General features: G+C 38.0%; 1 long non-coding RNA gene across 2 annotated transcripts in view; it reads right to left on the reverse strand.

Moving 5' to 3' along the window:
* LOC107314463 overlaps positions 1–6741 on the reverse strand; it is a 37808-nt gene extending 31067 nt beyond the window's left edge. For both annotated transcript variants that reach the window (XR_004307565.1, XR_004307564.1), the window contains exon 1: positions 6547–6741. This is a non-coding gene — a long non-coding RNA (uncharacterized LOC107314463). The remainder of the gene's footprint in view (positions 1–6546) is intronic.
* Positions 6742–13741: the final 7000 nt, after the last annotated feature.

The following is a 13741-nucleotide window of genomic DNA, read 5'->3' on the forward strand; positions in this document are numbered from 1 at the left end:
ATGATTCTGCCCTCTCCTGGCTAGTCTCCCTGCTCGTTAAATGCACCCTCTCTCCTTGACGCAAGCATCAAGGTTCAGCTATGGATCCATCTTATATTCCACTAAAATTCGTGTAACAAAATATGTGTAGTTAGCAGAAATACTTCCAAGCTAGCACATCTGAAAAATGCTGGTAATGACATAAGTAATGCAACCTCTTTTTTCTCCACTCGCACTGTTCTATCGGCAATCCCATTCCAAATCATCCACAACATCTACCCTACTTTCTTTCCTTGATATCCGTGAACAACAGCATTATATTTTTTGTCACTGCAGAGAACTGTTTTAGAATCATTTTTTTAATTAAATCTTTCCATGGAATCTAAAAGCCTGGCACTGATGAATCGTATGAAGCTCTGAAATCAGAAACCTTTAACTGAGAGTTACATCCAGAGCCTGCTCACCTTCAGTTCCCAATCTAACCAGCCAAAAAGTTACTACCAGAAAGTGAGTCACACCCTTGGTAGATGAAATTTCCAGGGCAAGTTCAAGTTCCTCACTCTGGCATCTGTCTGAACTGGGTTGAATATTCCATGTATATTTCAATATTTCAGTCATTTCAGTTATTTCAGTTCTGATATCCTTCTCTTGGACTTGTCTTTTTTTACTTGGTTGTTTCTTGTTTGTTTGTTTTGTTTCTCTTAAAGCAATAAAATTCCAGCAGTCAAAGCAATGAGAAAATAATTGCAAGTCCTTTTTACTACTGTATTACAAAAGAAAATAATAATAGTAGTTTTATAATATACCTAGTGGGAAGATTAATGAAAGCACACATTGAAAATACTGTGAAAACTTCATAAGAAATTTTCTTGTTTGTTTTATTGTATATCTATTATCAGTTGTTTTAAACACTTATTTTAGCAAAAGCTCAGTAATGATTAAATACATTCTGGCAAGCTCTGGAATTGGCAAATGATGTTCTGTCACCCTTTATCTGCTGGCAAAGTTACATGTCTGGATACAGATTTGCTCATGCAACGTCTTCCTACCATTACTCTTCCTCCACATTTAGTCAAGCTCAAAATCTTCATCACTGAAGTGACAGCAGAGCTTCTTACTGAGCATATCAACATTTTTCCTACTAGCCAAGAATTATTTTTGGGAGATTCTCTTCAATATCAGAAATACAATTGTTCCATTTCTTTTAATTTTTAACCATTTTTACTTACTCTTGGGATGAGATTTTCACATACATCCCTTTCTCTAATATCATCCTAGGTCATAAAGCATTTAAGAGAGAACTTGAACTGTCATTAGGTTTTCCATAACGTTGTAATTGTTATTAGACAAATACATTCATCAATCATGTCCTTGCCATAACCCTTTTTGTTCCATCTTTTACAACAGTGCAAAACTACCGGGGAAAAAAGTCTCCTTTTCATTCACAACAGAATATATCTTCTATAATGAGGTTTTAAGCCAGATTAAAATAATTTGTTTAAAACAAGTGTTCACTGAATTATAATACTGACGGTCTTGGAAGAAATAAAAAAGTTTCATGGATTTCTAAAGGAATCAACTCTTGGATACTGCTACGTTTAACTATTGGAACAAGCACCTGTTATTAAGGATCATGAAATAGAGAAACCTTTCCAGTAGTTCACATGGAAATACAACTACTTAAAATAAATGGTTTGTCTCAATCTATACAGTTTTCCTGTTCCAGATCCCTGAGTCACAATAAGCCAAATTTTATTCTGAAGGAAAAAATGGTACGGAATAAATAAGCAAATAGAATTTGGAAAATTTCAGATGATGTCTACAGAGTAGACTATAGGTAAAAGCTCTGGAAAAAAATTGGCATTAGATGCAAATATAGAAGAGTAATTACTTTCATTGTAGCTTTAAGTCTTATAAAGTTACTCTGATGTAAAATAAAAAGACTCAATATGATATATCTTGCTAACTGCTTTTACAACCCCAGCCTTTACTTCTTTTTGTCTTCCACTACTGAGTATAACCTCATCTACCTTCACCGATGTCAAGCAAATATCTGAGGTATAAGGAATTTACCTGTTACAGCCTCTGACTTTCTTAAGGATCCTGGAAGAAATGTAAGCATTTATTCAATCACAAAATGGCTTAGACTGGCAGTGACCACAAAGATCACCCAGTTCCAGTCTCCCTGCCTCAGTCAGGATGGCCACCCTCTAAAGCAAACTGCACAGGGCCCCATCCAACACAACCTCAAACAACTCCACAGATGGAGAAACTGTCCATTTGAATATAATCACAAGCAGGAAAATGAGTCTAGCTAACTGAAACTTTTTGGTTTAATATCGAGATCCTTAAATAGTCAGAATGTGAAATAAGCTAAATAAAAGAAGCATGTTTTGGTAGGCTCATAACATCGGAACAGTATTCCAGTCATTTTTCTCAGAGTGCTCACTGGGAAATGCTGGCTTTTCCAATCACATAATTTGTCTTTGCTAAGAGCAAAAATCTCCTTTAGTATTTCCTGGAGCAGCCTCAGGCACTGGTAATTTCAAATGAAGAAATCTCCTAAGTTAAATATGGGGGGGCAACAGTACTCTAGTATCCAAACAACTTCATGATCTTCATTTTGTCTTGCCAACTTGTCACAAGCTGACATTTTTCTTCAGAACAATTTGGATGAGATAGAGGAATAAATATTTGGAGAATCTAGGCCTAAAGTTATCTGATAAGGAAGCAGACCTCTGCCTCCATGAGACCAGGGTTAGCTTCTCATTACTTCTGAACTGGAATATGACATATAGTTCGGAAAAACTCACTGCTCCCATGCCACTCAAGGCTCAGCAGGAATAGTACATTATCTTCATCTTCACTACTCCCATCTGCATAAGTGGGCATCAAGGCTGTACAAGACCTTCTAAAGTATTCTGATGATCCCTGACAGCTCATCAAAGTAAACATGGTGTAATGAGATGAAAATAAGGAAGAACACAGAAAATACTTTGTTCTTCTTAATATTTTTTTTAAAATGTTTATCTCTGTACTACTTCTTTTCCTTTAGAAATAAAGAGTTTGGCATCAGTACTTATTACAGTCATTATAAAACAGGTTTGAATAGAAAGAGGGTTTTATATATGTTTTGCCATACATTTTGTTGTGTTAGTTGGTGATGTGTAATTTTCTTCTGCACTGGAATAAATTACAATACATTTATTAATTTTCTCTCTCGCTACCCTCCCCCCCCCCCCAACCACACACACACATTTTCTGACCAAAGTTTCCCTGGGAAATTTCACTATAATTCTTTTTATTCTGATACGAAATGTTTGACTCCAGTTAAGAAAACATACTTTGATGACAATGCATTCAGCTGAAATGGTTCCAAAACACTGACTCAAATTGCTGCTGACTTTTAATCAACCAATGCGATCTGACTCCACTGCAACCTTACTTCATTTTCACATCTTAGTCATTGTAGGGCAGACAGACCCAAACCTGACCAAGAAACTGCAAACTATTTCAGACAATGAGAAACAAGATTATTTTCCTGCACATTCAATTACAAGTATCAGAACACGGATTTGTGAGGTACATCGTTCTGGGTAGATTCTAAACCTCAAACACAAATATCCTGTACTTGCTCAAATCATGACCAGCTGATGCCTGCAGCCCTACTGTGTAGCTGGCTGTGACATTCACAATTACAAGTAAAGCACACATTAACTGCTTGGGATGGTATTCCATTGATTTTCTGTTCTCTATGCATAAGGGCCACGGTACACCTCTCTACATTTAGAATGTGAAAAGGCGTGTGTATAAGTTGTAGCAAGTGACTGTTTCTGCAGCTGCCAAACTGTCTCAAGTATACTTGCAAAATTTCCTTTGTGTACTCATAAAAGACAAGCTTGTTAACCTATAATGGCGATCGACTGCATGTAGTACTGTGTTTATATAGATTTACGCAAGATTTAAAACCAAGGCCAATGGCAATACAAACAGAAAGCTATTTACATCACAGGTCACGTTTAAGTTCTACAGTTCCTTCCTGCTTCAATTCCCTGAAAATTCCAGTATATTTTTTGTTGCACGTGCCCACTATCAACTGCTTATTATGAAAACAATTATTATTTTGGAGACAGTGTTTCCAGCGACTGCAGTATCTGTTTGTTTAATCTTAAGTTGAAATCATATCCATTTTCCGTGTACAGAAAACAAGGCAGGTTATGGAGAAGCGCATAAACATTGTCACCTACTCAGAAAGCACAGCTTGCCTTGTCAATACAAACTCAGTCATCAGCAACAGCGTTATTCTTGGTATCTGGATTCCTCCTACTGTCGCCAGATGGCAGCCTTGACCTACTCCAGTGAAACACTGCTTAGTGATGTGAAGATAAGGTTGGTCTTTGTGAATATATGATTTTGAGATTATATATTTTTGCTATATATTCTCCTATGAATTTCTCCATTTTAGTGGTCTGCAGTCCTCTCTAGCACAACCTCACGTCAACTTCCTTTGCCTGCAGTGTTTTAATTAGACAAGACTACCACAGACTAGCACTGATATTTGAGTCACCTGTGGGCATGATTCAGTGTGTTTCTTTGGTCCAAGTAAAGGCCAAGGACAGAAAATTCACTACACAAAATCCTGGAAAACTTATTTGGGAATATGAATCATCATCTGTGCACACATGCATTTAAGTAAAAAAAGATTTGGCATGCAAAAGTCCAGAAGTAGCACCATCCCAAATCTCCTCTTTTTGGATCATCTTTTCTTCTGTTATCTGTCTCATGATGAGGAAAGGCAAGAATTTGGAACCTGATGATGCTTTGGGTCCCTTCCAACCTAAGCCATTCTAAGACATGGTGCATTACACTTCCCATTGAAACATCCATAAGCTACAAAACAGCACTGGGAAATCAGAGTTTGTTTTGATTCAAAGCTAAACAATGACAGTACAGTGTAATGACTGCCACAATGCATTCAGAAAAATGATTTAACTCTACCAGTGTGTTACATCATATCTAGTGCACAAATGGTAACAATAATTAAAAAAAAACAAAAAACAAAAAACTGAAAAGGTTGGAGAAATAATTACATGAGAGTCAGAATTGTCTTCTAAGCAGTATGTATAAGGATGATAAAGCACAGTGAGCAGAGCTGAGGTTGCACTGTGGCTGTAACAGGCCTACTTTTCATTCTGGGAACAAGAGTAGCTAGCCCAGGCACAGAGAAAGAACAGCAGGGGGTAAGAACTGTTGCTAATGTGCCTACACTGTAGGATGGTTTCATCATCACTCGTAAATAATAGTCACACATGCAAGGATTGCAGGACAACACTCTTAACAGTCTCCTTCTGTATAAGTTTTCCACAGTTTTACACAAACGTGCTAATATATTCAAACGGTATAGTGTTAAGCTTTTACTTAATGGCTTACATTTCAAAAGAGGCGTATCCAGAAGCACTCTTGTAATCAGTGAAAAGCTTATTCATTTCCTTAAAAATTCATTAGTCAAATCTATGAGTTAAGAGATCTTGTCCCTACTATTTAAAACAAAAATTAAGGTTAGGTCCTGCAGCAGTGCTCCCATGCCACCATCACCATGTTACTTCTCAAAAGAGAATGAGATAGATCCAGAATGAAGTTAGGCACTCAAATACTGACAAACTTTCTAGAAGAAGTAAGAATCTCCAATTTTTCAAGCCAGCTGCTTAACATCAAGAAAAACCTGCCCCCTTGTCAGAACACCAAACAACATACCAAAATTCTGGGGGTTTTTGCTACCACAAACCATGGTATTTGATTCACCTTTCTTTTACTGTTATCAAGTATTTAAGGGAAGAGATTTATGCCACTCCAATCCCCCAACCCTTTCAGTTATTACACAGAAGCACACAGCTCATGGCACATAGCACAAGAATGTAAGTTGAGAAGTATTAGTAAAGCCCTAGCTAAGCAGTCATCTTTGGCAGAACACCTTTGGTTCATGTGCTCACAGGATCTTCATTTTAAAACTTCTCATCCTGATGAGCTCTATGTAGCTAAGCACATTTTTTTCTAGTCCAAAAATATACGCATAAATCAATTTCAAATGCTTTAAATATACCAAATAAGCCTTTGCAGACCTTGGATCCTGGTTCTGGTGAATCAACCCAAGTTCACACCTTCTGAGTTAAAGATTATTCCTAGATGCTTAGGGGTATTGTATTTGGGATAGCTAATTGTAAGATTAGAAACCTGCAATGAGCTCCAGATATTCACACAGATGGTACTCCACAAATACTGACACAATTTTCATTCTAATTTCCTTCCCTTTTAAAAAGAGGTTCCTATAATGAGACTAGCCTAAGGTTTGGTTCAGTGGGTAACAACTCATGCTGAGATTCATTGGGAGCCTAAAGCTAAATATACTTAGATATGAATAATACACAGTTATTTTTCCCCTGCTTCTTTTACTGATGTATGCTTCGACTTGTTTAAAAAGAGGAAGAGAACACAGCACTTGTGAAACCAACAACATCATCTTTCCCCACCAACCACCTCCACAAGCCTGTGGTCAGCCCACAACATTACCCGGGCAGGATGGGCTTCACAGCAGAGACGGTCCTCATCAAAGCTTGCACAGACCCTGAAGGTGCTGCCACATCCAGAAAAGAGATCAGTCCTCTGAAGTTGTACACACTGATCTACCATTAAACACACAAATAGTACACTTCTGTATTTAAGTCAAACACAGGCACACACACAGTAGCAAAGATGGGGCTCTAATTAGAGTTTTCAGCCAGCTGTCCACAATTTATGAAGAGGGCTCATTAGTTGGCATGGAAACCAGCTCTACACATAAGCCACCCAAAGTGTATGCAGAACACCTGCTGCTGAAATCTTCAGAATATAAAAAGGTTTCTGAAGACTTTTTACCCATTTTCTCAGTCCCCAGTAACTGGGGCTCAGATTTCATATCAGATGAATTGGGAATATCTCTAAACAAAGGAACTTTAGGGATATCACAGTTCCTCTGACTTAGAGTTACTGTGCCCTTCTTCCTCAAAATATTCCTTAAAATTTCTTGCTTCCCTGTTACTGCAACAAGCACTTGTAGTCTGGAGTCTGTTTACAAAAAACTCAGGTAACCCTGAAACCTGGCTTATCACCCAGGCACTGTGGCACACAAACAGCAGGCCAGACATTGATCATAACAACCAAACCGCAATTTCTGAGTGATCAAAAATCTTGCAAGAAAAAATCTAGCTGATATGTCAGGAGGCTATGAGTGGAGATACAGAATGGATGTTGTTCAGTAGTTTTTATTGCTGAGGACTTGGTATTCTTAAATCATTATGCAGTTGTTGATACTGTAATATATTTATTAACAATTGATTGTACACAGTTGAGGTCTATCTATGGCGTTTATAAACATTCTTTGTTTAGTCTTAGGTTTTACCGCAGCATGAAAGTGAACAGTTGATAAATAAAATGAGAAAAAAATGGTCGCACAAAATACAGACTTCTAAAAATCAAGCTGCTGGATGCTTCAGTCTAGTTTGGATACCAGGGCTTCAGAAAGTCCAAGTACTTTTAAATCTTAAAGCAGAAGTACATATGTGCCTATATACTGGGAACCCACAGCATCTGCCCACTTGAGCCTGGGATTAAGTGTGTGAATTGATCCTGACCCTCTGTCGGCAGTACCCAGAGTTCATCTGCAACTGGTCTTGCCACACACAGCAGTTGTGGGTTATGCCATCTCTTCTAAAGATAGCAAGTATGGCCAAGGAGTCTTTGCTCTTGTTTCAGGCTCATTAGATGAGTGATGACAGGTTATAGTAGGGGTCCCTCATGGCCAGACAGCAAGCTAGGCCCCCAACTGCTGCTGTCCACTACAATTGCAGTTGAATTTAGCCAGCTGTTGTAACAGCCAGTGCAACACAAGAAACAGACCTCCCTGCGCTCATCTTTAATGAGTTGGGTGCATTTTATACAAGTTTCCCTGCAAGACCCCACTCAGCCATGAGGCTTTGTGCTGCTGCTGAAGCATATGGCTATATCATCTCGCTTCTTATGTTGGCCTCCCCATAGGCAGAAACACCTTTCTTGTCTTTCAGCCTGCTGAGTCTGAACTAAACCAAACATTCTCACTGAAGAAGGAAGATAGCTCTCCTCACCCTGTTGTTTCTCTCTGAACTGACTGTTCAAGTTTATACTCTATTTTAAGAAAGGTGTATGTGTGGGGGTGTGTGTGTGAAATATAACCACTGGGATTTTATTTACACAGCCTGCTTCATATGTAACAGAGGTTCAGTGGTAATGTACATCCAGAGGTCATTTTTGCAAAGAAAGCAGTGGGTTATGTGTTTTGATGTGTTTTGTTCACTCCTATGGGTAAACTTGTTACTGGACAGATAGAGCCAGGCTCAGTAAGAATCACAGAGAAATAACTCTGGAAAATTCTGAGTAGTGACCATGAAACAAAACCCCATGTAACTCATCAAAGTTGGTTTTGATGCTCTCACTCTGCATGAATGAGGTATTTCAAGTCCTTTGCACAAGGATGCATTAAAGAGTTTTGCAGTGTTCCTCTTAAAATAAAACTAGATTTTTGTGCCAATGCAATTTAGAAGATGAAGGATTGATTAAAGTTAACCCAATAGAAAAAGCTTGTTCTGGAGAAATAAAAGTATTTATTTTCTTTGACCCTTTGAAGAAAATTAACAGTCCATGTAAATATATATATACATATGTTTTTCTTGTTTTTTTGTTTTTTTTTTAAGAAAGATGTTCTCAGCACCAGAAGTTTGGTTGAAACTGTTTTCTTTGTTCCTGTTGTTTGCAATCAGATTTAATAGATATAACCTGAAGAAGATTTAAAAGCTCCACTCTCTCTCCCTCATTTTAAATCATCTCTATGCAATAACCCCAATACTCTGATACTCTTTTCACAGCCAGCTTCACAGTAGAGCTATAAAGGATATCAGCACATATAAATGATCAGGCTGTAGTAAAAAGTCTTCAAGAGAAATAAAACCCCATAGACTTTGTTATTTGTCACTGTGTCAATAAAATAATAAACACTGTTTCCCTTTAATTTGTTTGTGGTAGGTATAAATATGTACCTATCACTCAGCACACAGTCCTACTTTCCAAAATCATTCTATCAGAAAAAGACTTCCTAGCCAATTTCTCCTGTGCAAAACCTTTTCATAACATGTGGGAAATCTTTTATTTCTTTTTTTCTATTACAGCTCTGTTGATTCATTGCTCTCGAGATTTTCTAGTAAAACATCACTCATTATTTGATGCAGAAGAAGGCAAGGCAGACAGCCAGGCACAGAGTACAGTTTGGGAATATGATGAGGCCTTTGTGGTTCTCCAAGTGACATTTTAACATAAATTGCCATAATAACAATGCTGTATTTAGATGTTGCGACTGTTTTCTTGTTTCAGCTATTTGCTTTCAGCTCACATCCAGACAAGGATCTTCCTCATTTTAGAGAGGAATCAGTAATGATGCACCAAGTGCCAGGAATCACTGAACAAATTATATAGATTTAACTCAAAAAGAAAAGAGACTTCTTATTAAAAACTCTGCCACGGATGCATGAGACAGGGACAGATTTGTTCTCTTAATTGCTCTGAGTTAATAAACTCTGAGTAATGTGACACTTAGTAACATTGTTAATTGTTAGTAATTTTTTTCTTAGTTGTGGTAGTACTTCTATCTTTCAAAAGCTATTCAGTGATAATTTTAAAGCTTGGTTTCATTTTAATGGCCTTCTCAGCCACACTGCTTTCTCATAAAGACCTGATATGCTGGGTGTCATTGCTTAGCATAAATATTAAAATGTGCCATTTTGTCACATATTGCATTTTTAACAGATCCTAGGAAATACTGACTCTAGAGAAGTTACAACAGCTTTTGTATTTACCTTAACAGCTCAAAATTTACTTCACTTGCTTTGTCCTTCTTTGCATTCCTCATATCTTGATGCAGGCACAACAAGGTGCTTCACCTTGAGTCTGTAGTTCATACTGAGTTCAAAAAAGGAATTCAACTTTAATGCTAGGTCTAATGCTAGCAATAAGCTATTTATTTATTTATTTTTATGAACAGTTCATTGCTATGATATTAAACCAGATAATGAGAAACATAATTTTTATCATTACATGAGAAAAATAAGATGAAAATAGCTATCCAGCCCTGCCAGGGGAGAGCAGGGCAGTGCCAGATATGGAACTACCAGTTTCACCAAGGGGCATCCTACCCAGCAACCTATGGTCTAAAATATGGACAGTGGAAGAAGTGTATTTTCTTTTTCTTTTTCTTTTTCTTTTTTTCAGTAGAGATTAAAACAAAATCATGGGCAAATATGGGAATTTTTCAAAGGCACAAACTATGCAACAGTTAGCTATGATCACTCATGAAATCTGTGTAAAATGTAGGTACAGTATGCAATGATCAGACTGGCCTAAGTGCAGGGCGTAAGCACAAACTTGCTTTGAGAACAGCTGAAGGGGAGATGCTACAACTTCATTCAAAGGCCAAACTACTTTTTGGAAGTGATGTTTCTAAAAAACTCTGTAAGAAGAGACAGGCAAAGACCCTGCAAAAATGTTGTTTGACTTACACTGAATTGTAGTGCCTGTGAACTACAGCTGATGTAGGCGACAGTGGGAAGATTTTTGGCTTCTTCTGTCAGATGTAGAAGAGAGAACTCATACCCGAAGTCCAGTTCCTAAATCACAAGGTCATTTTTGCCTTAAAAGTAAAAAGCTGGTATTAATAAGTGACTACAATCTAGAGTAATTATCAAAGTGATATGATGCACTCGGGAGCACAACAGTTATTCAGAAATGAATAATTTCAAATTATTTATCACCTTCATTCACTAAAAACTTCATCCTGAAGCCGCAGGAGGAAAAGCAGCAAATACTGCATCTGGCACCGTTATTCATTTCCCTCAATTATCCTGATGTGCTGAGTTAAACCCCCAAAACTAACAAGAAACTGTTTCCCAGAAAACAGTCTCAGACTAGCATGTTTTTTCAGCATTATTTGCATTACTGTTTATCTCATGTGAGCTGATGAAAGTCCCAAGGGTTTACCTCTGACAAAAAGAGTGGGACAAACACACATGAGTGCCCAGCAGCTCAGCTCAGCTGTGGTGAGGCTGCCAAAGGAGATAATTCTGCCAAGCGAAATGGCTTCCACGCTGTGCACTTCAGTGTCAAAATGACATTAGTGTATTTTGACATAAGTGCTGTCTTTTATCAGGGATAAGCTTCAAAGCTACAGAGATGGGAAATCAGAGTTTGACAGAAAAAATACAAGTTGAGAGAAAAACATGAAGAGAAATTGTTAAACCTAATGCTCCAAGAGCCTATGATATGTCCAAGGACCAGACTTAAAGCAAGAGATGTTTTATTATTGTATGGCCATGATCTCTGTGGCATAATAAATTAATAAATTTTCACTGCAGAGAAATGTAAAAAGCCTTGTTCCTGCTCTAGTGACTAGAGCTACCTACCCACTGCTCTGCTGACCACAGCAGCAGAAGTGCTGCTAACATCTGTTCACACAGAAAGTACAGATGGAGCTAGTTTAAATAGTTGGTTATGCTCATTCATGTCTATTTTGATACAAAACTCCGGGCAACATGCATGCTTGTTTCAGCAAGGAACTTTGCAAAGCAAAGAAGGACTTCAACTTCACAGCATGAGGAATGTATACTTTCAGAGGTGAAATTATTTGCCTAAGATCACACCCATTGTGGGCCACTAATAATGCCAAGTCCTAAATAAAGCATCCTCAGTCCTAGCTTGGATCTGAATCCTATTGCTTGATTCATTCTTGGCCAGCAGAACTGCTATTGGTTTCTAATAGCATGGCTGTACTCACAGGCCTTTGGATCAGAGGGCTTCCCTGATCTCACAAATTGATCACAGAATCTCATTAACTTATTATAAAGTACCTAGCAAGCTTGATTAATCTCTTGGGAATACAGAAAGAGTAAAATATATCTTCATTTGCTGAAGATATCAAAGAGGTTTCATAGCTCTTCAGCTAGAGACACATAATTTCCATTAAATTCCATAGGCCAAAGCTTTGCTGAATGGGGTTAAAAGTTTCTGACTTCACATCAACAAAACTTCCTGCTGGTGTGATTGTTATGTCCAACAAGGTAGGTCGTTTCCCTCCTGTGTATTTTTCCTCCACTTATCTCTGGTGACTCCAAAAGCACATAGGATTCACAGAAGCTAAAACTAAAACAACAACCTACATCCGGTCAATCAGGTAATCTCTGATCTTTCGGTCAGTCCCCTTTGACAGCCACACAGTCAATAAAATTGCCTGGGGATGACGCCAGTAAGCTGAATTCCCTTTTCCCTTTCCCTTGGAGCTCGGCAGAAGACAGAAAGAAAATTTCCATCTTCTTAGCCAGATTAAAGCATTCAAAGAAGGATTGTACTGCCAATTATATGTGGCATTGCTTCTTGTGACAGCTGTCTGTTAGCATGACTGATGCTTGCCCATCTCTGTTTGAGTCCAGAAGCTTCTGCAACACACACAGGAAGATCAAAGACTTCTATCTAAATCCCCTACCTCAAAATATTTACTTGCCGTCATCTGGAGAGATAGGGAGAAGTCATGGCCTCAACATCTGACAACTCACTTGTCACGCCTTCTAATGGGTCCCATTTGCCATTAATGTCACCAGTGATACAAATTGGATATTACAAAGAATACATTACAATGGTTTCCAGAAAGGGGCAACTAGATCTATTTCAGCCTAGATAAGGCAGAAGACATTCAGCTGGGAAGGAGGAATCACTAGTAAAATAATACAAAACACAAGCCCTGGAGATAAATAGTCACAAGGACTTTTTTTTAGTATTCAGTTAGGATTTCCAGTCTATAAGCCTAGATATACCTGCAAAGATTTGATGCTCAGGCTATTGCTTAAGACAATATGGTACAAAATGATAAAGTAATTTTAGCCACGTAAGGCTGAAGAAAACACTCTGTCACCTTGTTTGGCAATCTAATTGTATATATGCAATACCATTTCTCATCTAAGCCAGTATTGCTCATGGAGAGGAAATCAACCTGCCTGTTGCTCCCAGTACATTTTGTAGGGCTTTGATTTCTGTACTCTGGCCAAAGCATGGTATGTTTAGGTCCTTTGTCTTGCCGTTAATGTTCTTATGTTATGGTTTTCTCTGTTGGGTCAATGAGATTAGATTTCATTAACACAGCAAACTGAAAAAAAATACAAGTTATTAGATAATCATTAAAGCACATCTGTTGTCTTTTTCAGAGTGCCAAAGTCTGAATTCCACTGAACTAGTGACATGGCACTTGACCAGCGCTTAGTTCAGCTATGGTCAATGAGCTGCAAAAGGATTAAAATATTAGCAGCTCGTTGATTCAACCTAATCCCTGGCAGTTTTGTTTAGATTACAAGGAAAGGTGCCTAGAGCAAAAGTGAATGAAACAATTGCAGTAAGAAAATGCTAACATTTTTGAGTCTGTTCCACAGATTGTGCTATATTGGGACTCCACATGGGTGTTGTGCCAAGAAATCAGCTCCTCTGGTACTCTAAATACCCTTTCACGCATATTCAGGCTGAATTGGTTCAAAAGTCCCTGAGAACCTCTCAGCCTGGAAATCTGGCTGCTAGACAATGGAAGCAGGTATTCCTCCACCATCCACACACCCAAAATGAACAGCAATCTGAGCTATGAATGAATATAAAGTTTCAAATGCCAGCT

The sequence above is a fragment of the Coturnix japonica genome, chromosome 5 (genome assembly GCF_001577835.2).
Source record: "Coturnix japonica isolate 7356 chromosome 5, Coturnix japonica 2.1, whole genome shotgun sequence".
In the NCBI taxonomy this organism is placed as follows: Eukaryota; Metazoa; Chordata; class Aves; order Galliformes; family Phasianidae; genus Coturnix; species Coturnix japonica.